Source organism: Phyllobates terribilis, unplaced genomic scaffold (genome assembly GCF_046119375.1).
Source record: "Phyllobates terribilis strain yellow unplaced genomic scaffold, ASM4611937v1 Scaffold_1__5_contigs__length_1240528914, whole genome shotgun sequence".
NCBI lineage: Eukaryota > Metazoa > Chordata > Amphibia > Anura > Dendrobatidae > Phyllobates > Phyllobates terribilis.
The window spans coordinates 216,885,663-216,913,150 of NW_027362761.1; the positions used below are offsets into that span (position 1 = coordinate 216,885,663).

At 43.0% G+C, this 27,488-nt stretch overlaps 1 protein-coding gene across 1 annotated transcript in view; it reads right to left on the reverse strand.

The window, feature by feature from the left end:
* LOC141166377 (protein FAM240B-like) overlaps nt 1-4,602 on the reverse strand; it is a 183,455-nt gene extending 178,853 nt beyond the window's left edge. Inside the window, exon 1 of the mRNA XM_073653010.1 lies at nt 4,517-4,602. The gene's annotated coding sequence lies outside the window, so the exon portion shown is untranslated. The remainder of the gene's footprint in view (nt 1-4,516) is intronic.
* Between the last annotated feature and the right edge of the window lie 22,886 nt (nt 4,603-27,488).

Sequence of the window (27,488 nt, forward strand, 5' to 3'; positions counted from 1 at the left end):
CTTCTTCAGAAATGCAACAGATGTATGTCTTCGATCAATGTCATGTTCAAAAAGTGCACATTTACCAAGGGCACGGAGTGATGGTAGCATCTTCTCTTTCAATATAGAGCAATACATCTGTATGTTCATGATATCATCAATTAAATGTAGCTTCCCGACACCAGCAGCTTTAATGCAGCCCCACATAGAGACACTGCCCCACCATGTTTCACTGTGGACACCATGCAGCAGCCACGGACCACTGTCATTGCGGATGGAATAGGATGCGTATATCGATTTGCACCAATTTTAAAACTAAGTAAAAATATACAGTGTAAGAAAAAAAATTAAGTAAACCCTTCAATTTAATATCATTCCTCAGTAGCAATCACATTCACCAAATGTTTTTATTAGCTGAAAATAAGATTTGAACACTGTTGAGGAGGAATCTTGGACAATTCCTCCTTGCAAAGGTTTCAGCAAATCAGTATTTTGAGATCTCTTGCCGTGCATGTACAAAGTTCTTCAAGTCATGTCATTTCGCTGTATGCTTTGGGTCATTAGCGAAGTAGCAAAAAATAATGAGGTGATTATTATGGGGGACTTCAACTACCCCGATATAGACTGGGAAACCGAAAGCTGTAGATCTCAGAAAGGAAACAGGTTTCTGTCAATTATCAAAGACAATTATTTGTCACAACTTGTGCAGGAACCAACTAGAGGGACGGCCCTTTTAGACTTAATATTAACTAACAGGCCAGACAGAATAACTGAGGTGCAGGTCGGGGGGCACCTGGGAAATAGTGACCACAACATTATACAATTCCACATGTGCTTCAGTACGGTGCCCAGCAAGGGAGTCACAAAAACACTGAACTTCAGGAGGGCAAATTTTGATCAGCTAAGAGATGCCCTTCACCTTATAGACTGGGATAGTATCTTTAGTAATAGGAGCACGGATAGAAAATGGGAAATTTTCAAAACAGTCCTACATAGTCACTGTAGAAGGTACATACCTTATGGGAATAAAAGGGCTAGGAATAGGAGGAAGCCAATGTGGCTAAATAAGGAAGACAAGAGGGCAATGAAAAACAAAAAAAGGGCTTTCGGTAAACTTAAACAAGAAGGCAGCGAGGAAGCGCTAATATCTTATAGGGAAAAAAACAAAATCTGTAAGAAACAAATAAGAATAGCAAAAGAGGAGACAGAGAGACTAATTGCCAAGGAAAGTAAAACGAATCCCAAACTGTTCTTTAACTATATAAACAGTAAAAGGATTAAAACTGATGGAGTTGGCCCATTGAAAAATAACCTGGGTAAAATCATAGAGGGCGATGAGGGTAAAGCAAACCTACTCAATAGCTTCTTCTCCACTGTTTTCACAAAAGAAAACAATTTATCGGAGGAAATGCAGAGTGATAAAGTAGACCCTCCGCTAAATATCACCCACCTAACCCAGGAGGAGGTTCAGAAACGCCTAAATAATATCAAAATAGACAAGTCACCAGGCCCAGATGGCATACACCCCCGGGTACTAAAAGAATTAAGTAATGTGATAGACAGACCGCTGTATCTTCTATTCAAGCACTCTTTATGGACAGGGACTGTCCCACTTGACTGGCGCCAAGCAAATGTGGTACCAATATTCAAAAAGGGGTCTAAAAGTGACCCTGGGAACTATAGACCAGTAAGCTTAATGTCTGTTGTGGGTAAATTGTTTGAAGGATTTCTTAGAGATGCTATTGTAGAATATCTTAATGATAATAACTGTCTAACTCCATATCAACATGGATTCATGAGGGATCGCTCCTGCCAAACAAACCTGATCGCCTTCGACGAGGAGGTGAGCTCCCAGCTGGACCAGGGTGATTCAGTGGATGTTGTATACCTTGACTTCTCCACTCAAAAGGTTGGTATATAAAATGAGAATGCTTGGTCTGGGGGATAATGTGTGCAAGTGGGTAAATAGCTGGCTGAGTGATAGAAAGCAGAGGGTGGTTATCAATGGAGTAAGCTCAGGGTGTGTCAGGGTTACTAGCGGGGTGCCTCAAGGGTCTGTCTTGGGCCCTATATTATTTAATATATTTATTAATGATCTAGTGGAAGGGTTGCATAGTAAAATAGCAATATTTGCAGATGATACTAAACTTTGTAAAGTAGTTAATACAGATGAGGATAGGGCACAGCTACAGGAGGATTTAGATAAATTGGGGAGTTGGGCCAAAAAATGGCAAATGGGGTTCAATGCCAATAAATGTAAGGTCATGCACATGGTAAAGAAAAACAGCAGTCACCCATACATATTAAATGGGAAACCGTTGGGGATATGTGACATGGAGAAGGACCTGGGCGTCTTGGTTAATAGCAAATTAAATTGGAGTGCCCAGTGTCAGGCCGCAGCTGCGAAGGCAAATAGAGTCATGGCATGCATCAGAAGAGGAATAGGGGCATATGATGAGAACATTGTTCTTCCTCTGTATAAAGCGCTGGTAAGGCCGCACTTAGAATATTGTGCACAGTTCTGGGCTCCGGTGCTCAGGAAAGACATATTGGAGCTAGAGAGGGTACAAAGGAGGGCGACTAAGGTAATAAAGGGAATGGAGGGACTAGAATACCCAGAGAGGTTGTCAAAATTAGGCCTATTTACGTTGGAAAAGAGAAGGCTTAGGGGAGACCTCATAAACATGTATAAATACATCAGGGGGCATTACAGAGATCTCTCCCATGACCTGTTTATACCAAGGATGGTGACAAAGACGAGGGGGCACACTATGCGTCCGGAGGAAAGGAGGTTCCTGCACCAGCATAGAAGGGGATTCTTTACGGTCAGAGCCGTGAGACTCTGGAACTCTCTGGGAGAGGAAGTGGTGATGTCCAACTCACTTAATGAGTTCAAGAGAGGCCTGGACGCCTTTCTTGTGAACAATAAAATTACATCTTATGCTTAGTGATAGTTAATTAATCCAGGGATTTAATCTGACTGCCAGATTGGTGTCGGGAAGTGAATTTTTCCTCAATGATGTAAATTGGCCTATACCGCATGTTTGTTTTTTTGCCTTCCCCTGGATCACCGCTGCGGAATAGCTGCAGTGCACAAGAAATAGGCTGAACTGGATGGACGCTTGTCTTTTTTCGGCCTTATAAACTATGTAACTATGTAACTATGTAATTATCTTTGTCATTCTCCAGTAAAATATTATAATATACCTTTGAGCTCATGGGGTCCTAAGACAGCAAAGCAGACCCAAAGTATGATGATAAACTGTTCCTACATCTATAGTAATAGCAAAATGATATGACAGTATCAAGTCGAAAGTCAAATGACATTGGCAGTCTTTCAAAAAAATATGAAGTGAAATAAAGATATTAAAAATACAGGGAAACATGTCTAATATCTATTGACTAAGTAAAGAAAAATCTTCATTTAAAAAACATTAGTTTTGAGAATCTGACAAAACATTAGCTATGTAATCATGTCCTGTCCTGTTGAAAGTTTCATTATCACCCAAAGTCACAGAAGAGCGGAGCACCGAGTCACTAATCCAATACTAACTGTTCAATATTTTCTTGATGAATTCTTACTTTCTGTATGCATAAAATCAAAACCAAGCTCTCCGGCAATTGATTTTCTTCAAAGAAATATGCTTTAAGCACTGAAGCTAATTACAATTTTTGATTAAAACATAAACACAAGAGAGCGATCTTGGAAGCAAAGTCAGAAACACAAATTCTCAAATTTTAGCAAATTAAAATCTACTAATGCAAGATTACTTCAATTTTCTGAAATCTAGACAAGGAATTTTAGATACATTCTCTGTTTTTACAATATATGCCTACAAAAGGTATGTCACACCATTATAAATCTAAAATGTTTTATTGAAAAAAGCATACATGATGATATCATACATTTTTTGAATACTGCCGTATCAAGGAAATACAAAACAAGCGGATGTGTGTAGGTATGGATATAAATATTAAATTGTAAACATAGAATATATGTTAGAATTTAATATTTATATCCATACCTAGGCATATCCGCTTGTTTTGTTTTGTATTTCCTTGATTTGGCTCTTTTTAAAAAATGTATGATACCATCATGTATGCTTTTCAATATTTTTCGATAAAAATTCATAGATTTTACTCTATAATGGTGTGACATAGCTTTTGTAGGGATATATGTATATATTTATATGATCACACCTGCTCACATATTTTGTCTAGGTTTTCTATTTTTACAATATGATACTTATGTAGATTACAAGTATAGCTAAACAGATCCAAAATAAAAAAAAATAGCAAAAATTGTCAGGGGTGCAAATAGTTTCATAAGCATTGATACAAAATATCTACATTTCCTCAGTAAAAACACTTATGTAAATGTTTCAGTTTTCAAGTTCTACAAGCTGAAATAACATTTTTAGGTTCTTGAATATTTTACAACATTTTGCAATGTTTGTTTTATTCGGAATTCTATTTAAATCCTGAATAAAATCAATTATTTTTTTTTAGAATTTAATATTACAAGGACTTTTCTTACCTTTGAAATGAAGGTCTACTTGAAAGTCACCTGGGCAGCTGCAAAGTGTCACCCTTAGTTTCCTGCTCTACCTTTGAAATAAGCTTAGTTTGTTGGCCGTATTAGAATTATATACCGAGATATCAATGGCAGCACATGGAATCACAGAGCAAATACCTGCATGATCTCTTTATTCCATGTCCGTTAGGGTTACTTGACTATCCTATTCCAAACACTTTTGTGTTTTCCATAAAGCATGCACTGTGTAAACATAGATGGAGTATGCTTTAATGAGATAAATTTAACAGCACTTAGGATAAGCCCAGAAGACTTTTTAAAAACATAGCAATGTTTTTTTTTTTCTTCATCTTGACATTTTTTTGCAATGTGATCCCCCAATAGGAGGAAAGTCTGGAATGCAGTCCGATCACAGTTGGCTATTGTATTACACGTGACATCAGAAAATATGTTGTTCTTTAGAACTGTTAATCAGAGATGCATTCTTCATTATCACACAACAAACCATCTCGTCCGCAGGAAACAGCGATGTTAATGACCTGTGTCAAAATCTATTTGCTTGAGTGAGACTGACAATGACTAAATTAACAGAAGTGTTATAGTGTGGAATGTTTAATAAGCTTAAGAGGTTAGATGGCCAACACTAGTAAAAAGAAGAAATGCAAAGAGAAGAATTTTGGTTCTCACTTTCTATCAATTACATAGTAGACAGACTCTTTGGAGAGGGTCATTAGTTTTGTTCTTTTGATAGCAGACTATTTTCAAGTCTTCAAAAGAACATTATTTTGCTGTTTTGATTGCAAATGATTATAATGCTCCAATTAATCAGACAGATGAACAGCGGAATTTTCTGGATATACAGAGATTCCATTTCTTTGACAAAAGGTGATAAATATTAATTTAGCAGAAGTGCTGGGTAATTAAGACAATTATGTTCATTCAGGTGCTATGTTTAAATTCTGCATCCTCCTATAATAAACCGTATCTAATTGAAACGTATTTACACAATAGCACAATCTATTTAATGACTCCCAAATGCATGTGTACTAAATGGTAACATGTTGGCAAAGCACCACCACCCTCCACTTGTACCTCAAAATTACCATAGAAAAGTATACAAGCAATCAATTACAACAGCACAATGAGTGTGCTAAGGTATTCAGGAACATTGAAAGTCAATAAACAATGGCATAAAGGATAAGCCATACTGGAGAAATCCTTGTAAAACTTTACACAGTGGTGGATAGTCTTATGGAATTGGGTAGAGCATTCCAAAGAATAGTAGCAGCATAGGAGAAGTCTATCATTTAGGAGTTCGAGGTGGTTACTATGGATAAAAACATTAGGCAGTCTTTAGGAAAGCAGAGTAAATATCTGGGCACCTACAAATAGGTTACAAGAGACAGATTTAGTGGTACCAAGAGATATTTACAATAGAATAATAAACAAAAAAAGATAGTCCATGGCATGCATGCCCTCCTGATCTCAAATAGGTGATAGGGAACCATTAATCACAGACAGAAGAGGTACTCCATTGGGATTTGCCAATTCCTTCCATAGATGATGTGATGAAACAGCGTCAATCTGGCCACAAGTGCGAGGGTGAATTATTCTTAATTTTGCCAGAAGTTTTGTTCTTATGTTCAGTAGATAAAGAGACATGAGCCATTGTTTCATGAGACTGTCAGTTGACCCTTGTTGTATGTTAATTTGTGGAATGCCTGCTGATTATGTATTGTATTGGCCCCCTGCTTTGTACTAGTTTGCGCAACTTGGAGGACAAATATGCAGTCTAATTGAACAATGAGGGATTACCTCCCCCCACCTTTCCCAATCCTGTGGGATATAAAAAGGGCCTACCCCTGTCACCAGGCTAATTTTACAGGACATCAGCCCAGGAGCCAGGATTCCAGCTGTTGGGATACAGATCTTCTTGGCCTTTTGGCTAAGATCAAGTGTAGTATCTTTCAAAATGGTGATTCCGGTCAAGCCATCCTAATAGATTAATGCAATGCACAATGGGTTTAGTGCACTTGTTAGTACTCCAGGTGGCTCATATAGTAATCTGGTGGAAAGCATGGCCCCTCAGAATCGACGCTTGAAGTACCCCAGGAGTGGTGATCCTGGGGTGCCTTAATTCATTGGGATTGGGAACCCCACATGAATTTTGGCACTATGTACTTGCACTTCACTTCAATCTTCTAGCTCACACCCTTTTCCAGGCCTTTTCGCCTTAGGATAGGGGATTTTTTCAATTCCCGGTCGAAGGTCAGGTCAGTATTACACTGAATAACCTTCACTATGTATTTTTATATTTGTTTTCAGTGTGCGTCACCCTTTACATGTGTGTCCACTCGTTACTAGGATTTTGTCAGGATGCAGTTCCCTCTTGGGTTCCTCTCTTGGCAGGTCTAAGGGGGGAGTATGTGACAATCAGATTCCGCCCCCTCCTGACCCCTGGATCCCTTTTTCCAGGAAGGGAGCACCTTGGCCCCCCCCTATTCCAGGAGGAGAGCACAGTTTAAGGCTCCGATTTCTTGCTTGGGTGGGAACTCAGGCAGATGCTGGGAGTAATATTGGGTCTCCTTTGGCTAGAAGAGGCTATTTGTCCCTGACCCTCGCTGTGGCCTTCAGGCTCAGAAGGGTGGGGAATAGTGTGGGGGACCCTTCTCCTTTTGGAGAGGGGTATAAGAGACCAGCATCATAGTGCACCTTTTTTGTGGCATTTACTCACTTTTTTAAGAGCACTCGGGTATAGATCAGGAATTCGGGCTCTTTAGGTTTTCTCTTTTAAAAGAAAAAAACAGATCTGCTCCATTATCTATCACTGAGAACTTTGCATGGACAGTTCATCCCTCCATTACTGAGAAATCAGCATTTGAATTGATATGCAAATGAGGCTGAAGAGCTATTTGTAGATCTGAAACCTGTGTCACTGCAACACTTTTCTCCACCCAGTGCTGCCTCCTTCTGCTTGACTGATGGCTCCTTTGTTGAAGATACACAGCAGAGAGGCTGTCAGTCAAGCAGGGTAAGGCGGCACTGGGTGGGGAATAGAGCTGGAGTGACAGAGGCTTTAGATCTACAACAGTTCTGATAGCCTCATTTGCATATCAATTCAAAAGCTGATTTCCCAGTAGTAGAGGAGTGTGCTGGTCATGTAAAGGTATCGCTACATGAATAAATAAATATATATATATATATAATTTTTTTGGGGGGAGGGGGTGAATCTTACTGACAGATTCCCTTTAAGGTTTTACAACCAAAATTAAAAACACATGTACTTTTGTCTTTTAACTTTGAGTGTTAATCACAAGATAAAACCATAGTCACATTGGAAACCTGGAAAACATGAAAAATCTATTTGCTTTGAAAGAAAGAAACATAGAAACTCGTGAATAATGTTGTCATTTATAAATCCCTTGTAAGACCACATCTAAAATATGAAATTCAGTTTTGGACTTCACATTAAAAAATTAACATAGGCAAGCTGTAGAAAGTTAAAATGCTGGTAAAATGCAGATGGAAGCTCTTTCAATCAGATATTTAAATTATAGATCTTGTTCAGTTTGGAGGAAAGACTTTTTAGTGACAGCTGCCTCCCACTGTCACCACATTATGGATGCCACAGTCTCTTTTGACTGCAACATCTAAGGGGTTTTAATGGGATTTGATTCGCTCATTGCTGTTGCAGTGTAACTGAGAAGGTGCGATCACAGCTCTTATGCAGCACCATCCCATGACTGTCATGTATTCTATTCTATTTGATATTATTTCACATAGAAATTCCATGTGCTGCATGTAATGTATTCATTAAAAAGTATTATTTATGCGTTACTCCATGTTAGTCAGGTTTATTGTGCACCCTTTTACTTCTCTTCAAACTAAAATTACGCTAACAGCAAATAAAGCAAAATGGAAGTATTCAGGTTCTTGCCATGGATCACATCACTTACTAAATAACCTGTTTTTTTTAATCCATGGATACTAGAATAACATGAAGTATTTTGGACACCAAGTTGCACAGTTTAGATTTCACAGAGTTCATGTTGCTGATCTGTAATAAACAGGAGACTCTTATTATGCTACTGTATTTAGCTGAAAATAGTCCAGGTTTTCTTTTGCAAGTCCATTTTTTTAATAGTGCTATATAGTTTTCATTACAAGGTTTGATATTGTGGTGGTCACCTTATTTTTGTCCTTGTTTTAGGAAGAAAAAAACCTGTTTGTTCTGACTACAAATATGGCATAAGAATATCACAATAAGGATATTCTGAAAGACATTAAAAGTGTTTTCAAACACTTTTGAAAAATTCTCCTATTAGGACATATAGTTATCATCTTTTGGAACTCCATCTTATTAGCCAAAGTGGGAGCCACGTGTGGGAGCAACTCTTGCTCAGGAACTCTGAGGTCTTTTACTATTAAAAGTCACCCATTCACTTGAATGGATGATATGGTTTACCTGTAGAGATGAGTGACCAGATTCTATTCAAAAAGTAATGGATAATTTTTGGTAATTCTATATAGTTAGTAAACTTGAACAATATGCAATTCACTTTGCGCAAATTAAAATAATATGCCATCTGCCATTTTAAATATTTCAGAAGATTACATCAGCCAGAGAAGAATGACATAATGCTGAGTATAGCCTGTATGGTGTCATGCATGCAAGTGGCGCACATGGTTCGTGGACGCACTGTGGCACTGTGCTGGGCTTACCTAGGAGGGGCATAGTTAAGCAGCTACCTGGTTTTCAGTGGAGTTCCTGATGGTGGAGTCAGGCTTAAGTTGCAGGTAGCTGCTAGATGCCACGCCTGGGCAATCACCAGTACTGCAGCTGCTGATCCCAGGGGTTAGACTCACAGACATGGACTAGACTTGGAGTCACTGGCAGGACAGGGTTTGGACTCTGTTTAGCCTACACAGGTTCTGGATCCTTGGGCACAACAGATACTGACACAGAGTCACAGACAGGGCTGAATTCAGATACTAGAACAGGCTCCAAAAGTACAGACTTTGGAACACTAACCAAGACTGACACTGTGCAGGTTCAAGTACCGCCATAACGGTTACAGGTTTGGGTACCACCAGTGCGGCTTCAGGGTTCATGTACTGCCAGTGTGGCTTCAGGGTTCAGTTAAATCTTCAGGCTGAGGGGACCGCCAGGTGCGGTTTCGGGTTCAGGAATCACCGGGTGAGGTATCAGGTTAAAGACCTAACCACACAAGGACCAGGGGTTCAGGTTCCTGCCCTGGCCATGCAAGGACCAGGGATTTAGGTTCATTCACGTACCAACTACATAGGATACTAGGACGGGGGACATGGCAACATACAGTTGCACACACACTCTATCTAAGGAACTACAGGAGTTGCTATAGGGAGGGTCCCTCTTTTACAGGATGTCTCCCAGCCATTGGCTGGGGGCATTTTCTGTGTATGCGCGCTGCCCTTTTAACAACAGGGCAGCGCTTGTGTACTAGGCATGCTGCCGGGAAGCCTATGTGATGTGCACAGGCAGCAGGGAAAGAAAGCTGGAGATGGGGAGCTCATCGCGCAGCCAGGACGATGAGTATGTCAGCATCCCTGCACAAAGGGGAAAGAGGAATCATACAGGGTTGCGGGCATTGGTGTTACATACGGCTTCCCCGAATGCTTAGTTGCTATCTCATTGCATGATATATCACATACAATCAGAAGGGGATATCATAGCCTGTATAAAAGTAGAAGCAGGAAATGCAGCAGCCATTTCATGGTGAAACTGGTTAGTGAAAAAATATCACAGTTCACAGCTTAGTCATAGAGATAGAGATTAAATCCATAAACACTGAAGAAACTGTACAGCATGTCACTGCACAAAAGTGAAGATTATAGTGGGTTAAGAAAAGAGAATACTACAGATTTAAATGATAGGGAAGTAAGGCCAGAGAAGGAAAGACAGCTGGCAACGTCTACTTTATCAGTATGATTATAGTTTTGCTGCAAATCAGTCACACATATTTTTGGTATTTCTGCAGAAGCAAGCCAACTAAATTATTGCTTTTTTTTCTCAACGGTTACAGTTACCATCTGTTTATCCGTAGACATATACAGACGTGGGCAAAATTGCTGGGGCCTTTTGGTAAAGTAAATAAAACTCAAAATGGTCACTGAAATAAATTGAAACTGACAAAAGAAATGTTTAATTTTTCTTAACATCAACTAATGAAAATCAGACATTGGTTGTATTCTTAAAGGGACTATATTTCCCCTGGCAGCATTTGCTGTTCAGTCATGGGGGTGGCGCCGGCGTTAGTTCAGTCAGCACACTGTATAGAGAGTAGTGGCTGTAACCACAACCCTGGCACTGACTGACAGCAGCTCAGCATGAGACTTGACTGTCAGTCATGCCGGGGCACAGTTACAGACGCCGCTCTCTGTACACAGAGCAGTAACTGAACCTGCGCCACCCCCGTGACTGAAACCTGGCAGCGGGGCTCTAAGTGTGGGCTCTAGTCCGGTTCAAAACACTATTAACCTGCAGATTTACCCCATATCTGCATGTCAATAGCATTTTTCTTGTGACAGGTTCCCATTAAGTAAAGTGTAGTGGTGCCCTCTGTGATGGTGTTTGCTGTACATTCATTGAGAACACCAGCACAAATTATTGTATAGTGAATGCAATATATAACTATTGTTTAGTTGATTATAGTGTCTAAAAATATTTGTAATTTAGAATATTTGCAATCCGTTTTGGCCCTTGTCATCCATGCTGCCAGGAAAAAATGGACATGTCTCTGTTGGGCCGGCTCCAGGTTTTTGTGGGCATTGGGCAAAAGAGTGTCAGTGGGCCCCTTCAACACATGCCAAGATTCATGATGCACAGATGCCGCAGATATACAGTACAGACCAAAAGTTTGGACACACCTTCTCATTTAAAGATTTTTCTGTATTTTCATGACTTTTAAAATTGTACATTCACACTGAAGGCATCAAAACTATGAATTAACACATGTGGAATTATACACTTAACAAAAAAGTGTGAAACAACTGGAAATATGTCTTATATTCTAGGTTCTTCAAAGTAGACACCTTTTGCTTTGATGACTGCTTTGCACACTCCTGGCATTCTCTTGATGAGAAATGGTCTTCCAACAATCTTGAAGGAGTTCCCACAGAGGCTTAGCACTTGTTGGCCCTTTTGCCTTCACTCTGCGGTCCAGCTCACCCCAAACCATCTCGATTGGGTTCAGGTCTGGTGACTGTGGAGTCCAGGTCATCTGGCGTAGCACCCCATCACTCTCCCTCTTGGTCAAATAGCCCTAACACAGCCTGGAGGTGTGTTTGGGGTCATTGTCCTGTTGAAAAATAAATGATGGTCCAACTAAATGCAAACCGGATGGAATAGCATGCCGCTGCAAGATGCTGTGGTAGCCATGCTGGTTCAGTATGCTTTCAATTTTGAATAAATCCCCAACAGTGTCACCAGCAAAGCACCCCCACACCATCACACCTCCTCCCCCATGCTTCACGGTGGGAACCAGGCATGTAGAGTCCATCCGTTCACCTTTTCTGCGTTGCACAAAGACACGGTGGGTGGAACCAAAGATCTCAAATTTGGACTCATCAGACCACAGCACAGAATTCCACTGGTCTAATGTCCATTCCTTGTGTTCTTTAGCCCAAACAAGTCTCTTCTGCTTGTTTCCTGTCCTTAGCAGTGGTTTCCTAGCAGCTATTTTACCATGAAGGGCTGCTGCACAAAGTCTCCTCTTAACAGTTGTTGTAGAGATGTGTCTGCTGCTAGAACTCTGTGTGGCAAGTAATGATGGCCACTCATTTTTCTTTACTTAGCTGCTTTTTTCTTGCCATAATACAAATTCTAACAGTCTATTCAGTAGGACTATCAGCTGTGTATACACCTGACTTCTGCACAACACAACTGATAGTCCCAAACCCATTTATAAGGCAAGAAATCCCACTTATTAAACCTGACAGGGCACACCTGTGAAGTGAAAACCATTTCCGGTGACTACCTCTTGAAGCTCATCAAGAGAATGCCAAGAGCGTGCAAAGCAGTCATCAAAGCAAAAGGTAGCTACTTTGAAGAACTAAGAATATATAACATATTTTCAGTTGTTTCACACTTTTTGTTAAGTATATAATTACACATGTGTTAATTCATGAAAATACAGAAAAATCCTTAAATGAGAAGGTGTGTCCAAACTTTTGGTTTGTACTATATATATATATATATATATATATATACATATATATATATATATATATATATATATAGTACAATGCCAAAGTTTTCACTTCTTACATTTCATGAGCGATATCTATTGTAAATTCTACAATAGCTTAGAAACCGGCAAATCGTTACATTCAGAATACTGGCCCCCATAAAATGCTCCATACAGGATACTGGCCCCCACATAATGCTCTGTGCAGGCTGTCACCGCCCCTCCCTTATAATGCCCCATGCAGGATGTCACTTTTTCCCCCATATAATTCCTTATGCAGGATGTCACCCCCCCTTATAATGCCCCATGCAGGACGTCACACACACCCCCCCTCCCTTATAATGCCCCATGCAGGATGTCACACACCCATTCCCTTATAATGCCCCATTCAGTATGTCACTCCCCCCCATATAATGCACCATGCCTCCATACATTAAAAAAAAATAAAAAATAAAATACTCATCTCACTCCTCCTCACTTGCTGCCACTGCTCAGGTCCGGACTCCAGCGTCGCCGGCGTCGCCTGTGACGGCTCAGGGGAGGAAGCGGTGGGAAGACGTCACCGCACCCTCTGATCTGTGACGTCACAGGGAGCGCGCAGCAGGAAGACAGCGGATCTGCAGAGGCACGGGGAGAGGTAAGTATTGAGCCGGCTGCCGGGGCCCTGAGCAAGCGGAGGGGGGGGGGCGCTGGCACCGCTCTCTTCCGATCACGGGTCCCATAGCGAGTGGGCCCCCCCGCTTGTTCAGGGCCTCAGCACTAGCCCGGGTGTGCCGGGTGCTGACGCCGGCCATATGTGTCTGTGTGGCTCACGTAAAAACACAGACATGTACACAGTAGCATAGGTTATAATTTGTACGCTTTGCCTCCGTGAAAAAAATTGATTCTACACGTACTGGAAACATAAACATGTGAAAGAGGCCCAATACAGAGTGCATGGCAACAAAAGCCAAGTCAAAGTTTCATGTCAAAAGTTTTGATCGGTAATGGTTTAGTGCTAAGACCTCCCAGTTATTGTAGGAATGAAGGGCTCTCCACAGAAATATACACTTTCTATGAACTTTGCACCATTCTGGTCTCAATAGAATTGCAAAAAATCTGATCAGTGCCAAAAGGACACAACACGGCACAGAACTCAACCAATTGCTCACGGCTCCTTGGTGTCTCAGCATCTGGATCCTACTGATCAAAACATCTGATGCCACTTTTGCATGTCCTTTTAACATTGACCTAGATATAGCAGGAAAAAACACTTTAAATCGTATGAAAAAACAGAATACAAATAGTCTGATAGTTACATTTCTTGTCTTTCCGCTATTTTATAGAGTGAGTTTTGTTTTCCCAATACAGAAGAGTAAAGCACAATCAGTACATTGGTAACACACACACATTTTGCTGACATGAACTATAATGATTCTGAAAATCGTTACTTTGGAATTGTAGCCAGGAATATAACAAGAACTCTTAGCTCCGAGCACATGAAGAGGATTTTATCTCAAATCAGCCTATCACTGCTTCACAAGAACCTGCAAGAGGGCAGCCAGCAGATATAAACTGGTAAACATACAGTCTGATAAGAGAAACATTATTTTAGTTAAAGCTATATACATTTCAGTGGATAAACTTTACATTTTTTTTTCATATTTTTCCTTTTGTATTTGAAAAATTTCAGACCTTTACTTGGTAAAGGAAACTTGTTAGGGCAACATTTTATAAACGTGCCCTATATCTATATGTATGCATATATATGCATATACTTTACCACTAAAGAGTCATGGAGGCGGTGCTGCTCATTTGAAGAATCATATTAGCAGGTTCCTAAAAATGACCTTTCTTACTTGATTTAAATCCAAAAGACTTAAATGCGTTAATTCAAGCCAACAATGACAGCATGAAGCGCATTTGCAGTCCAGCGAGGTATCCTGGCCTTAGCTTCATCTGTGGACTGTCACTGTAAGCCTGCATCAACATAATCTGCGCATACAGTGGATGATGCCATTGCTGGTTTAGGCTGACCTGTGGGACATTGAAAGGGTTCCCATAGAATGTGATAACAATGGCCGCTGTGACATATTCCAAGCTGCAACCCATCCTAGTCACATGTCAGGACTGGTGGCTGCCAGTAGTAACATCACTCGAGACATGTGTCTCAACTGTCGGAGGAGCATCATGATGACCTGATCTGCTAACTCTGCCTTGAAGCAAGGCTGTAGTAAGAGAAAAAAAATTGTCTTCAGCTAAGTGAGCAGAATGGATTATAATTTTCTCCCTATATGTCATGTTGTAAACTTGTCAGGCTAATTGAGAACGGGTTTACAAATGTGCATGGAGACTAACTGTGAACAGAGGAGGAAAATCGTAGCCCATTTTTCTCACTACTGCTACAGCCCTGACTAATGGTTTATTAGCAAATCAGATCACTATGCTGCTTCTATAATGGTTGAGACAATGTCTCAAGCTATGTTTCTTTAAGATTGAACCCATCCTGAAATGTGACCATGACTCTTTGCAGCTTGGAATATATCACAGCTGCCATTGTTATCACTTTATCAGAGAACCCTTTTAATGAAGCTAAAATACATATATTTAGTAACTGGCCCATGTGAATCCTCAATCAGGACCACGTCTATCACATTTTACTGGTAATTTGCATGTGGCACATACTGTGTTAAAACTGTCTTTTTTAGAAAATGCAACAGCAAATAATAGATATATGAATGTTTTTAGAATCCTAATTCCTGACAGCATAAAACTGTGGTGACATCTTAGGGATATTATACTCACTCCATAAATAGGCTGAAAGTGTGAGACACCGTTTCTATGGATGCCTGTATAAAACCAGTACTCACACTAAGAACTTCATTAAATAGCTTCAACTCGGCTGCCGGAAGCATGAGTGAAGACTAAGGATGAGCGAACGTGCTCGGTGATACTTGGATAACATTCGAGCATCTGGGTGCTCGGATGTGCTTGGCACTTGACAATCATCGGCTGTTGCTCAGATTGGAACCTCGCATCCCCGAACCACATGTTTGGTGCCTGTTACACAGCCATTAAACATGCAGGGATTGCCTGCCAATCACTGTAATGCCGTAGCCATCTTGGTAGTGGCATTACTGTGATTGACTGGCCGCATTACCTCATCAAAGGTTATAAAAGGACTGGTACTGCTACACTTGGCACATTGATGCCATTGCATAGCTCAGGGAAAGTTCGTTTTGCAGGGAGAGAGTAGTTGTCTAGGTCTGTGTGTCCACAGTTTAATGAATCAGAGTCCTCTAGTGTTGATACTGGTGCTGATGCTGAACCATCACATTAATAGTTCTTGTAAGGGATAATCCTGTGCTTTGCTGTTTGTATCAGATGCATTCTGCATTTAGCTTAAGGAGGGACAGTTGCAGGAGTAGGGAGAGTGGCTGAATATAGTCTCTATGCAAGGCTTAGGGCTTTGCAGTCCATTGCTAAATATATAGCTTCAGCAGTTGACCACATCCTTTTATTTTGGGGTGAAAAAATTGACTATATTGTCATACATACAGTTTAAAATGCTTAGTGTTACATCTTGGTGGTACATAACACTACAAAAAAGGGTTCAAACATTTTTATGGATTCAATTAGTCATCCATAGAGTATTACGTACTTTGTGTCACATTTCGGTTGCATATAACACTCCAAATAAACATTCAAAAATTTTTCTGGATTGAATTAGTATTCCATAAAGTGTACTGTGCTTAGAGGGCGACAAGGCAACAAAGATGGCAGAATCCCGGGAGACTCCCGAGTGAGCGACCGGAGGAAAATCAGAGCCAGACCAAGCTGGCGTGACAGCGGAGGTGGCAGGAGCCTGAGGTCCAGAACTGACTGCTTTCCCGGAACCACCAAGGCTCAAACCCAGGCCCGAACCCAGGCCACAGTCTTCACCTCTGGGGTTCTTGCAGAATCTGGATGGGAGAGCCAGAATCCAGCAACTGGTGAGTAAACTGTGGAGTCTAGGCTGGTCAGAAAAGAGAAGGAGGTGAGCCAGGACCAGAGCTGGAGACATGCTAGCAGGCCCGCTAGCCGCAAGGTACCGACAGTTGGCATCCCCGGTGGAGGTCATTACGTAAGACCGACAGCGAAGATGGGGGTCTATAGAAGAGTTTGGGACCCGTCATCAAGTCTTGTTCAACCAATGGTCAGTAGAGATGGAACACTTGCCTCAAAAGTTGCAAGAGCCAACGGCTGGAACCAGGGTCACTTTCCTCAAAATGGCGGGGCGACATTGCTGGTATGCAGTGTGTAATGCACACGCCCGGATTGACTGGCGTGTGCGTGATTAGTGATTCCACTGTGCCATGAACCGGAGAGTGCCTGGAGGGGCGTAACTAAGTATCTGACCGATCCGACCAAGGTCGCACGACGGCAAACGATGCCAGTGCACCAGGGAGGAACCGAGCAGAGGGACCAGGTGCCACTCAAGGTCAGACCCCAGACACGGCTGTTGACCCACACCGGGGAATACAGGAACAGGCAGGCTGGAGAGCAAGCTGGGTAGGGTCCAGTACAGACAGGGAGATGGGTTCAGAGCCGCAGATGCGGTAATCAAGCAGAGCAAAGCGAAACAGCAGGTGCGGTAGACAAGGCAGAGCAGAGCAAAACCACAGACGCGGTGGACAAGGCCGAGCAGAGCAAAACCGCAGATGCGGTGGACAAGGCCGAGCAGAGCAAAACCGCAGACGCGGTGGACAGGGCTGAGCAGAGCGAAACTGCAGACGCGGTAGACAAGGCTGAGCAGAGCGAAACCGCAGACGCGGTAGAAAAGGCTGAGCAGAGCGAAACTGCAGACGCGGTAGACAAGGTTGAGCAGAGCGAAACCGCAGACGCGGTAGACAAGGCTGAGCAAAGCGAAACCGCAGACGCGGTAGACAAGGCTGAGCAGAGCGAAACTGCAGATGCGGTAGACAAGGCTGAGCAGAACGAAACCGCAGATGTGGTAGACAAGGCTGAGCAGAGCGAAGCCGCAGACGCGGTAGACAAAGCTGAGCAGAGCAAAACCGCAGACGCGGTAGACAAGGCTGAGCAGAGCAAAACCGCAGACGCGGTGGACAGGGCTGAGCAGAGCAAAACCGCAAGTGCGGTGGACAAGACTGAGCGGGCAGGAACCGCCGAAGCGGTAAGTAAGACAGGACAGAGATAAATCGCCGAAGCGGTAAACAAAGATAAAGCAAAGAGGACAGGGCTCTGTTCACACGGAACAGACTGAAAAAGAAAGGCAGAACCTGAAACACCCAAGGTACTTGCAAAGAAGTAGCGAAAGGACTCCAACTCACAAACGGAAATACAATGACAACGAGTAGAAGTAAGGTGCAGGTTCAGACTCTACAGAAAAGGGAGCAAATGGACATATAGACAAAACAGGTAAGAAGCTAGGAGACAGTTCAGACAAGAACAGTAACTGCAACAAAATGCAGGAACGAGCCTAGGTAAAGCCAAGTGCTGGTTCAGACACTGCAGAAAAAGGGAACAAACGGACATAAAAACAAAACAGGTAGGAAGTTAGGAGACAGTTCAGACAGGAACTGTACTGCAACAAATACAGGAGCGAGTCTGGGTATGCGGCCCCCAGAGGCCGAGACGAACAGGCTAGGAGCGTGTTCAGACAGGCCTGGAAATACGGCCTCCAGGAAGGCAGACAGACAGCTGGCTAGAGTACACAGACAGGACACAGTTCAGACACGGGAACTCATACCACAAGGCAGAAAACATAGACAGGACCTGGCACACCAGTGACAAGAAGCCAACTGACAGAACAAGATGCTCAGGCGTGGATTTCAAGGAGGAGCTGGTTTAAATACCATGTGACAGACAGCAATAGGCTGAGGACGCATTAGGGGTGTGTCTGCAGCAGCTACAAGAAACAGGAAGTTCAGCGGGCGTCGCCCTAAGCAGCCAGAGCAGAGCAAAGCAGACAGTATGGAAAGAAGTCAAAGTGGCAGTCTGGACTGGAAATCAAGTGCGCGCTCTTGCACAGTGGAAGATGGACCACTATGCAAGGACGCCGCCAGGTATGTTACATAGTGGCTCTGATCCAAGAAGGAAAGGAGCAGGGTGAACCCTTTTTATGAAATGAATGGGCCTGGGAGAGGCTCCTTGAAGTGGATCTAGACAGGGCTACCACCCCTGAGAGATCGAACTGTTCTTGGGGTTCCCCACCTCCCATGCAGGAGCAGGCGTTGGTGCAGGTGACACAAAGGGCTGTCAACCATTTCTACATGTTGGGGGCTCCAGCACTACTTGAAGCTGGATCACTTACGGCCAAGGCACCTGGGAATCGTGCACCAGGAAACAGGTAGAGTCAGTACCTCCAGCCTCCAGATGAAGGAGAAGAAAAAACGGACACTTGAAGAGGATTACTGTATTACCCTCCTCATCATTTTCTCCTCGCTTTGTACTGTGTGCAAAGGCTTTGTGAGTGTAGGAGTGCATCAACTCTACTTTCAAAATACTTGAATGAGGCCCATCAGTTGTTGCCCCCAAGGATTTATGGATTATTGTAGTACCCTCCTAATAATTTTTTTCCAGCCTTTGCACTTTGTGCAAAGCCTTTTTGAGTGTGGGAATACATCAACTACACTTTCAAGATATTTGAATGAGGCCCGCCAGTTTTTTCCTTCAAGGCAAAGCCTGTGTGCAAATCCTTTATGAGTGTAGGAGTACATCAACTACACTTTCAAGATATTTGAATGAGGCCCGCCAGTTGTTGCCTTCAAGGGTCTAAGGATGACTGGATGACCATCTGTGAAGGATATTCTAGAATAATCACATGTTCCCTGGTTGTCAGGTCTCAAAGCACAGCGTAACCCGACTACCAGCTGTAAGAGAGAAGGGAGGGGGGCTTCAGTGTGAGTGTCCCTCTGCAGCATGACCTGAGCTGACAGGCAAGCCCCCTGCTCAGATCCTCTCTTGTTCTCAACATGTGCTGTTTTGTTAAGGTACTATATTTCTATATCGAGCTGTGGAACAACTATATGACCGAGCTCTTCACAAAATGGATTTTCTAGCTCAGGGGAAGATAGCGAATGCCCGACTGCATCCTCGCCCACTCTAGCTTGTAGAGACGCGGAGATACACGTCCCAGCCTTTTGGAACCTCCTATAACTGCTGTGTTTCGTACCCACACTTAGCAGGGGCCCTGCCGGGTCCGTTGACACCAGAACCGGTTCCCTGGGACTATCCAGTAAGGAGATATGGGCCACGTTAGTTTTGGGAGTCTCTCAGCCAGGAAGGAACAGGGGCTGGAGACTTGGGCTGAACAGGGGGCAGGTAGTGGGAGTTCCCAGAGAGTTGGAAGGTCTGTGTAGCAAAAGCCTATTGTCTTTTCCCTGGGTAAGCTAGTGACATGCAGACATGAGGGACAAATCCAACAACCAAGCAGGGCACACATTCTTCTCCATGTGGTCATCCAACCCCCGAGCCATGCTTTCCATCTACCGGTAATTGACTTTAAGATCTCTGATGCTTAATGTATCGTGCTTTTGTATTTGTAACTCTGACCACTGTATATGTATAACTTTGTGTATATAGTAGATTGTTTAGTGAGCCCTTATGGCAATTAAATATATAATTTAATCTTGAGCTGGTCTTTTATCTCGAACCATGAACCTCATGTCTGTTGTTCAGTCAATGACGCGCTACCGGGCTGGTTTCTAGCCCGATATAAGAGTCTGTTATATCAAATAGGAACTGGTGGCAGCTCTATCCAGGCCGACAAGGCTCTGCTTCACTGGAGTAGTGAAAGAGCCTCTCAGCCTGTTAGGAGTGTGGGAGAGTGTGGGGCCACATCAACGTCTGAGTGGACCACCTTGTCCCACCCCCTGGTGCCTCTCTGTACCCATGTGGACAGGAGGTGAGGGTGTAGAACTGTGCCGATCTGACCTTACGCGTCCTTGAGGGGGTGCAGAACGTCACGTTGGTGCAAAGGGTAGATCCGTATCACGTGCTTCGTCTGGCATAGTGTGACGTCAGGCGGGTGGCGAGGTGTGAATCCACAGGAAGAAGCAGCGACAGCGGGATTCTGCGGGGTCTCCCTTCTGCCGCTCCTTCACACCGTCCTTATAATTTTTTTCATGCTTTGCACTTTGTGCAAAACCTTTTTGAGTGTAGAAGTGCCACAACTCCACTTTCTTAATTTTTTTATGAGGCACTCCATTTAGTGCCTTCAAGGGTGTATGGATGAGCTCCCTCATAATTTTTTTTCTGGCATTTCACTGTGTGCAGAGCCTTTATGAGTGTAGGAGTACCACAACTACACTTTCTTAATATTTGAATGAGGCACTACAGTTGGTGTATGGATGACGCTGCTTGTAATTTTTGACAGGTTTTGCACTTAGTGCATAGCTTTTATGAGTCTAGAAGTACTACTACATGACAATTTGAACATAATGTGTATGAGGCTCTCCTTTATGTCTATATGTCTAATACAAGGTGTATCTGAGTCCCTCTTCCATCAAATTTTTGCCAGTTCTTGCTTCCTTCATAAATTACACTGAAATTTCCATTTTTTTTTATAAAAATTTGGTTTACTTAAATTATTATTTTTTTTTAATCCTTTTTAAATTTTTACGTAACATTTTTTTTCCTGTAAACTCAAATTTTTCTTCGATTTTTAATATTTTATTGTCAGTCCTTAAAGTGGAGTAAAAGAGTGACACCATTGTTCTCAGCAGCGATCTGGGAGTCAGAAATGCTTTCATGGGACTTCCCCATGCTGTTCTCCTTCCATTCAGCAGTTTTTCCATCCATTTCAACATCTTCACTGCCCCCCTGAGCTCCTTGTAGGGTCTGACAGAAAAATTCTCAGATTTCCCATTGACTCCCATTATACTCGTTACTTGAAATGAATATCCGAGCATTAAGAATTGCTCGGTTCGAGTAACAAGCATCCGAGCATTTTAGTGCTCACTTATCTCTAGTGAAGACTCCAGAAGAAGTATATTCTCAACTTTAACTTTTGTATTATGCACAATTGTAACAGCAGCAGCTGCAGCAGATAAAAAGCCAATTCTGAAACAGAGATATACAGAGATGAACGTCAGATGAAGATGAAGGACAAATATTAACTGGAGATGAAGAGAGGGGTTACTTACATAAAGGGGTACAACACCACATACCCACCGGTAACCATTCACCCATTAAGGAGCGTTACCGACCCATACCACCAGCACATTATCAGAAAGACAAGGAAATGTTGCGTGACATGAAAAAGGCAGGGGTAGTAAGGGATAGCTGTAGCCCTTGGGCAGCTCCCCTGGTCCTGGTCAGGAAAAAGGACAGTAGCATGAGGATGTGGACTACAGGAGGAGAGAGAACAAACTTCTAAAAGGGGCAAACCTGACCTCATAGCAGTGGAACAGCAACAATACAATTATAATACAAGACTCTATGATTCCCAAGTCGTGGGACGTGACATCGTGACATACATACTTTGACAAGACAAGTTGCCTTCATATTTAGGCAGATTTAGAAACTAATTTTTAGTAAATACTAATGTTCAACTTGAACAGGATTAGTGTTTTTTGGTTATAAGCATGTCATAAAACAAAACATTTTAACAATTGAAAAAATGTAACATACTAATGCTTTATTTTTTTTAAAAAATATTTTCAATTTTTAATGGTATAAAATATGATAAATTATTAAAACGTTTTGTCATTTTCAAACCCTAGGGGGAGCAGCTTTTAACATTTGCTATGAAAACCTAGTGTAATGCTAGCTCGCCTTATGACTGCAGTAAATGTGGGCAGGATCTGCTTGCATGTGTCAGAATTCAATCTTCTCCTCCCTTTATGTGTGTTTGCAAAAGGATAAGGAAGAATGAACTTTAGGATCCCAGTGCAACTACATTTTGTAGGTGACTGTGTGGCACCCTGCTGTTCACAGGTACCACAGGACCCAGGGTGCATGGATGGACTTCTCCACAAGAGGCCCTCATTACATACAAACACCTCCACCCTTCCACCTCATACCACCAGAGGGAGCCCGTTAGGGATATATATATATGGAGGGTGGAGCCAAGCAGTTCAGTGAGTCAGACAGAGTCAAAGCCTGAGAGTGTGCTGACGCTGAGAGCAGCGAAGACGCAGCACGTCTGCTGCTGAGTTCTGAGGGCCCCGAGTGTGGCCGACGGCAAGGAGAGGAGAGAGGAGTTGAGGGGGCAGAGGAGCATCATAGGCTCACCCCGAACATACAAACCGGACACCGGGTCCGCGCCTACAGGGTCCTTTATACCCAGTAGGGACCACCGGCATTCCAGGAGGACTACAAGTCCCTGGCAGACCTGAAGCTAGACCCATTACAGGACCAGGAACCACGAAGGCCCCGGCGACCAGGGATAGTGGTTGCCAGCAGAAGGTCCCACTACCAAGCGACAGGTGAAGGAACAGCACAAAACATAAGCTAGGCCCAGTTGCAGGCTGGCCAGGAGCATATAGAGAGGCAGACACGGACCAGGAGGCCTTATACCCGCTCACTGAGGAGAAGTCCTGAAGTGCACCCATCCTACTGAGTACCCTGGACCGTACCTGACATCTGCACCAGTAAAGGTATTGAAGCGAATCCCCTGTCTTTGTCAGTTACTCCTGCTGCGCCATCCCGCCTGCACTACAAGCCCCAGCATCACCACCCACCATCAAACTCCACACTGCCCCGGGGGCCCGCTTCACCTGTGGGGAGCAGAAACATCCCAGCTGCCATCCCATCACCCCCCGGAGGTCTGCAGCAGCGCTGGTAATCCTTACCACGTACCAGGTGGCGTCACAAACTATTTACTTTATTTTTATTTCTATCCAAGTTCCAATCCCCTTTTTCAAGAGTGATCCCAGGGTACGGGCCCGGGAGCCAACCACCGCGACATCCTCAAACCAGGTAAAGGCCCGGGTACCGAGTCGTCCCCATCCCCTGGGCGCGTCAACTGCAATGTGATACTGTGATGTGGACAGTGACACTAAGGACTGCTGTAAGTACTGAATCTTTTATTTGTTCACCAGTCTTTACAGAAATCTGAAAGGGGTAGTCATGTCATTGCAGCTGCAGCGCTTAGATCACAGTATTTACACAGTTCAGCAATCATTATCACTAGTATTGAGCGATACCTTCCGATATCAGGAAATATCGGATCGGATTGGATCGGGCCGATACCCAAAAAGTATCGGATATCGACGATTCCGATACCGGAAACCAATGCAAGTCAATGGGACACAAATATCGGAATGAAAATAAACCCTTTCTTTCCTTGTAGGTTAATTCTACATGAAGGAAAGCAACTAACAATAATGTAAAATGTATTGGGGGAGGTTGTTGCCCAAATCGATGGGAACAGTGCTCACAGTGAAACATGAAAAGCCGGCAATTCAGCAGCGGCATATACCGGTACCCGACAATTTAGAACAGAAAGAATAGAGCTTCACACATAGATTAGATAGATTGAAACATGTCAGTCACATATATAAGAAGTACAGTGACAGTGTTGGTTACTGTACTTGTCATTTAGTGTTAAAGGATTTATTTAAGAAAATAATAGTGTTTTCATGCACCGTCTCTTTAAAAAAGCCGGCCGGCAATTCAGCATCGGTACCCGACAATTTAGAACAGAAAGATAGAGTATCACACATAGATTAGATAGATAAAAAAACATGTCAGTCACATATATAATAAGTACAGTGACACTGTTGGTTACTGTACTTGTCATTTAGTGTTAAAATAAAGGATTTATTAAAAAAAAAAATTGGCGTGGGGTTCCCCGTAATTTTAGTCTCTAGCGGAGGTTAAGCAGATGGCTGGGGCAGATGTTTGAAGCCTGGGAAGGGGGTAATACCCACGGAGCTTCCCAGGCTACTAATATCAGCCCCCAGCTGAATACCTAGCCTTTACTAGCTATTAAAATGGGGGACCCCCCAAAAAAATGACGTGGGGTTCCCCCTATTTTAATAGCTAGCAAAGGCTAGGCAGACAGCTGAGGGCTGATATTAATAGCCCAGGAAGGGTGCCATGAATATTGGCCCCCTCCCAGGCTAGAAACACCAGCCGTCAGCCGTCCCAGAAGCCCCACATAAATTTCTTTTTAATTATTTCATGAATTTCCTGAAATAATGAAAAAAAAATTGACGTGCGGCTTCGCACTACATTTGTGTCCAGCCAGGTACAGCAGGCAGGAACAGGCTGCCCCCAACCACCAGCTGCCTATTTGTACCTGGTTGAACACAGCAATATAGGGAAGCCCTTTTTTTCTTAATTATTTCATAATTTAAAATAAAAAATATGTGGCAGTCTGCAGCCACCCCGGAAAATGGCCCGTTCATAGAAGCAACATCTTCTGGCGCTGTACCCAACTCATCCAGGGCCCTGGTGCGGTGGCTCACTGGGTAAGAAAGGGGTTAGGGACAGCTTGGTATTATCAGCTGGCCCTAAGCCCGAAATTCATGGGGTCACGCCAATATTAGACATGACCGCCATGAATTTGTAGTAAAGTATTTTAAAAAAACACAACACCCAGAATAAAGTCCTTTAATTGAAATAAACACACAGTTCTTTATTGTTCTAAATTAAACCATACCTACCATCACGCCCATTCCAGCTGAAGCCAACGATCTCCTGCAATAAAAGAAAAATAATAAACCAACATCATCCTTACCTTTCGATGGTTCCCAGGACAGCTCCAGCTCTGCTACATCGAGATGACAGGCTGGATGCGCCATTTCTGGGGCGGCTGACGGCTGGTGTTTCTAGCCTGGGAGGGGGCCAATATTCACGGCACCCTTCCTGGGCTATTAATATCAGCCCCCAGCTGTCTGCCTAGCCTTTGCTAGCTATTAAAATAGGGGGGACCCCACGTCATTTTTTTGGGGGGGTCCCCCATTTTAATAGCTAGTAAAGGCTAGGTATTCAGCTGGGGGCTGATATTAGTAGTCTTGGAAGCTCCGTGGTTATTACCCCCTTCCCAGGCTTCAAACATCTGCCCCAGCCATCTGCTTAACCTCCGCTAGAGACTAAAATTACGGGGAACCCCATGCCAATTTTTTTTTTAATAAATCCTTTATTTTAACACTAAATGACAAGTACAGTAACCAACACTGTCACTGTACTTATTATATATGTGACTGACATGTTTCTATCTATCTAATCTATGTGTGAAGCTCTATTCTTTCTGTTCTAAATTGTTTGTTACCGGTATATGCCGCTGATGAATTGCCGGCTTTTCATGTTTCACTGTGAGCACTGTTCCCATCGATTTGGGCAACCACTGTAATGCCACAACCACCATGGCTGTGGCATTAACGTCTCAAAAGAATATTAATTCCTGCTATTCCATTTAATTGTAATGTAAGGGAGATAATGTAATGTCAGCGCTTGAGCAGGAGAATTCTCCCACGCTGGGATGGCATTCTGATGACAGGCTGGATCGCAGCTGAGCGCTGCCATCCAGCTTGTCATCCTTCAGAGACACTGCAGAGCACAGGCATTATGTGAACTTCCGATTCCGGTATTCGATATTGTAAAAGTATCGGAACTCAGTATCGGAACTCTGATACAGCGAATATCGGTCGATACCCGATATTTCAGTATCAGAATGCTCAACACTAATTATCACGCATGATAGAATTAAATACACGGCTCTGTTGACTGTATCACAACTGATGGGATTAGATACATGGCTCAGACAGTGAACAGTATCACACAAGATAGGATTATTTACACTGCTCAGTGGATTGCATCACACTCAATAGGTTTACATACATCACTCAGTGACTGTAACACATGTCAGACTTAGATACAGCGTTCAGATGACTGTATCACACAAAATACGATTAGATACATAGATCAGTGGGCTGTATCATACATAATAGTATTAGATACATGAATATGTGGACTATATCACACATGATGGAATAAGATACACAATTCAGTGGAGTGTATCACACATGATATGATTAGCTACACAGCTCTGAACTGTATCACACATGATATAATTAGATACATTGCTCATCGGACCGTATCAAAAATGATAAGATTACATACAAAGCTAACAGGACGGTATCACACATGATAGGATTACATACATGGCTGTGTGGACTGTATCACATGATAGGATTAGATATACAGATCAGAGGACAATTAATGTGATGTGAGCGCAGCAATCATTGCAACTGCAGCGCTCAGATCACAGTAATTACCAGTGAGCATGTCTGGGCACCAGACCCGACAGCGATGATTTCATGACATATACTCAACACTGGATGAAGTCACCGCTGCAGCCCTGGTGCAAGGACCTGATAATAGCTTATGGGTAATTACTGTGATGTGAGTAGCGCAGTGACCTGACTGCTTGGCTCAGATCACAGTAATAACCAGTGAGTGGTCTCCAGGTTCCAGCGAATAATCACTCGATGAAATCACTGCTGCAGCACTTGTGCCCAGATCTGATGAGTGCTCACTTCTAATTTCGGTGATCTGAATGTCAAAATCAGGGCTGGCACGAAGAATTTCGGAGCCCCATACTGTCAAAATTTCCGGGCCCCCTTGAGACTCCGCCCAGGCTCCACCCCAGCTCCGCCTCCACCCCTCCAACCTTCCACAGTCCCACTGCCCTCTCTTGGAAAAACTCCACTTCTGCACCATGTTCTCACCAATCACACATTAACACTTCCCATTGAACCCGATCACATACATAGCCGGCAGCTTTTGTTTTGGCCAAAAGATTTTTTAAGCCGCCACCA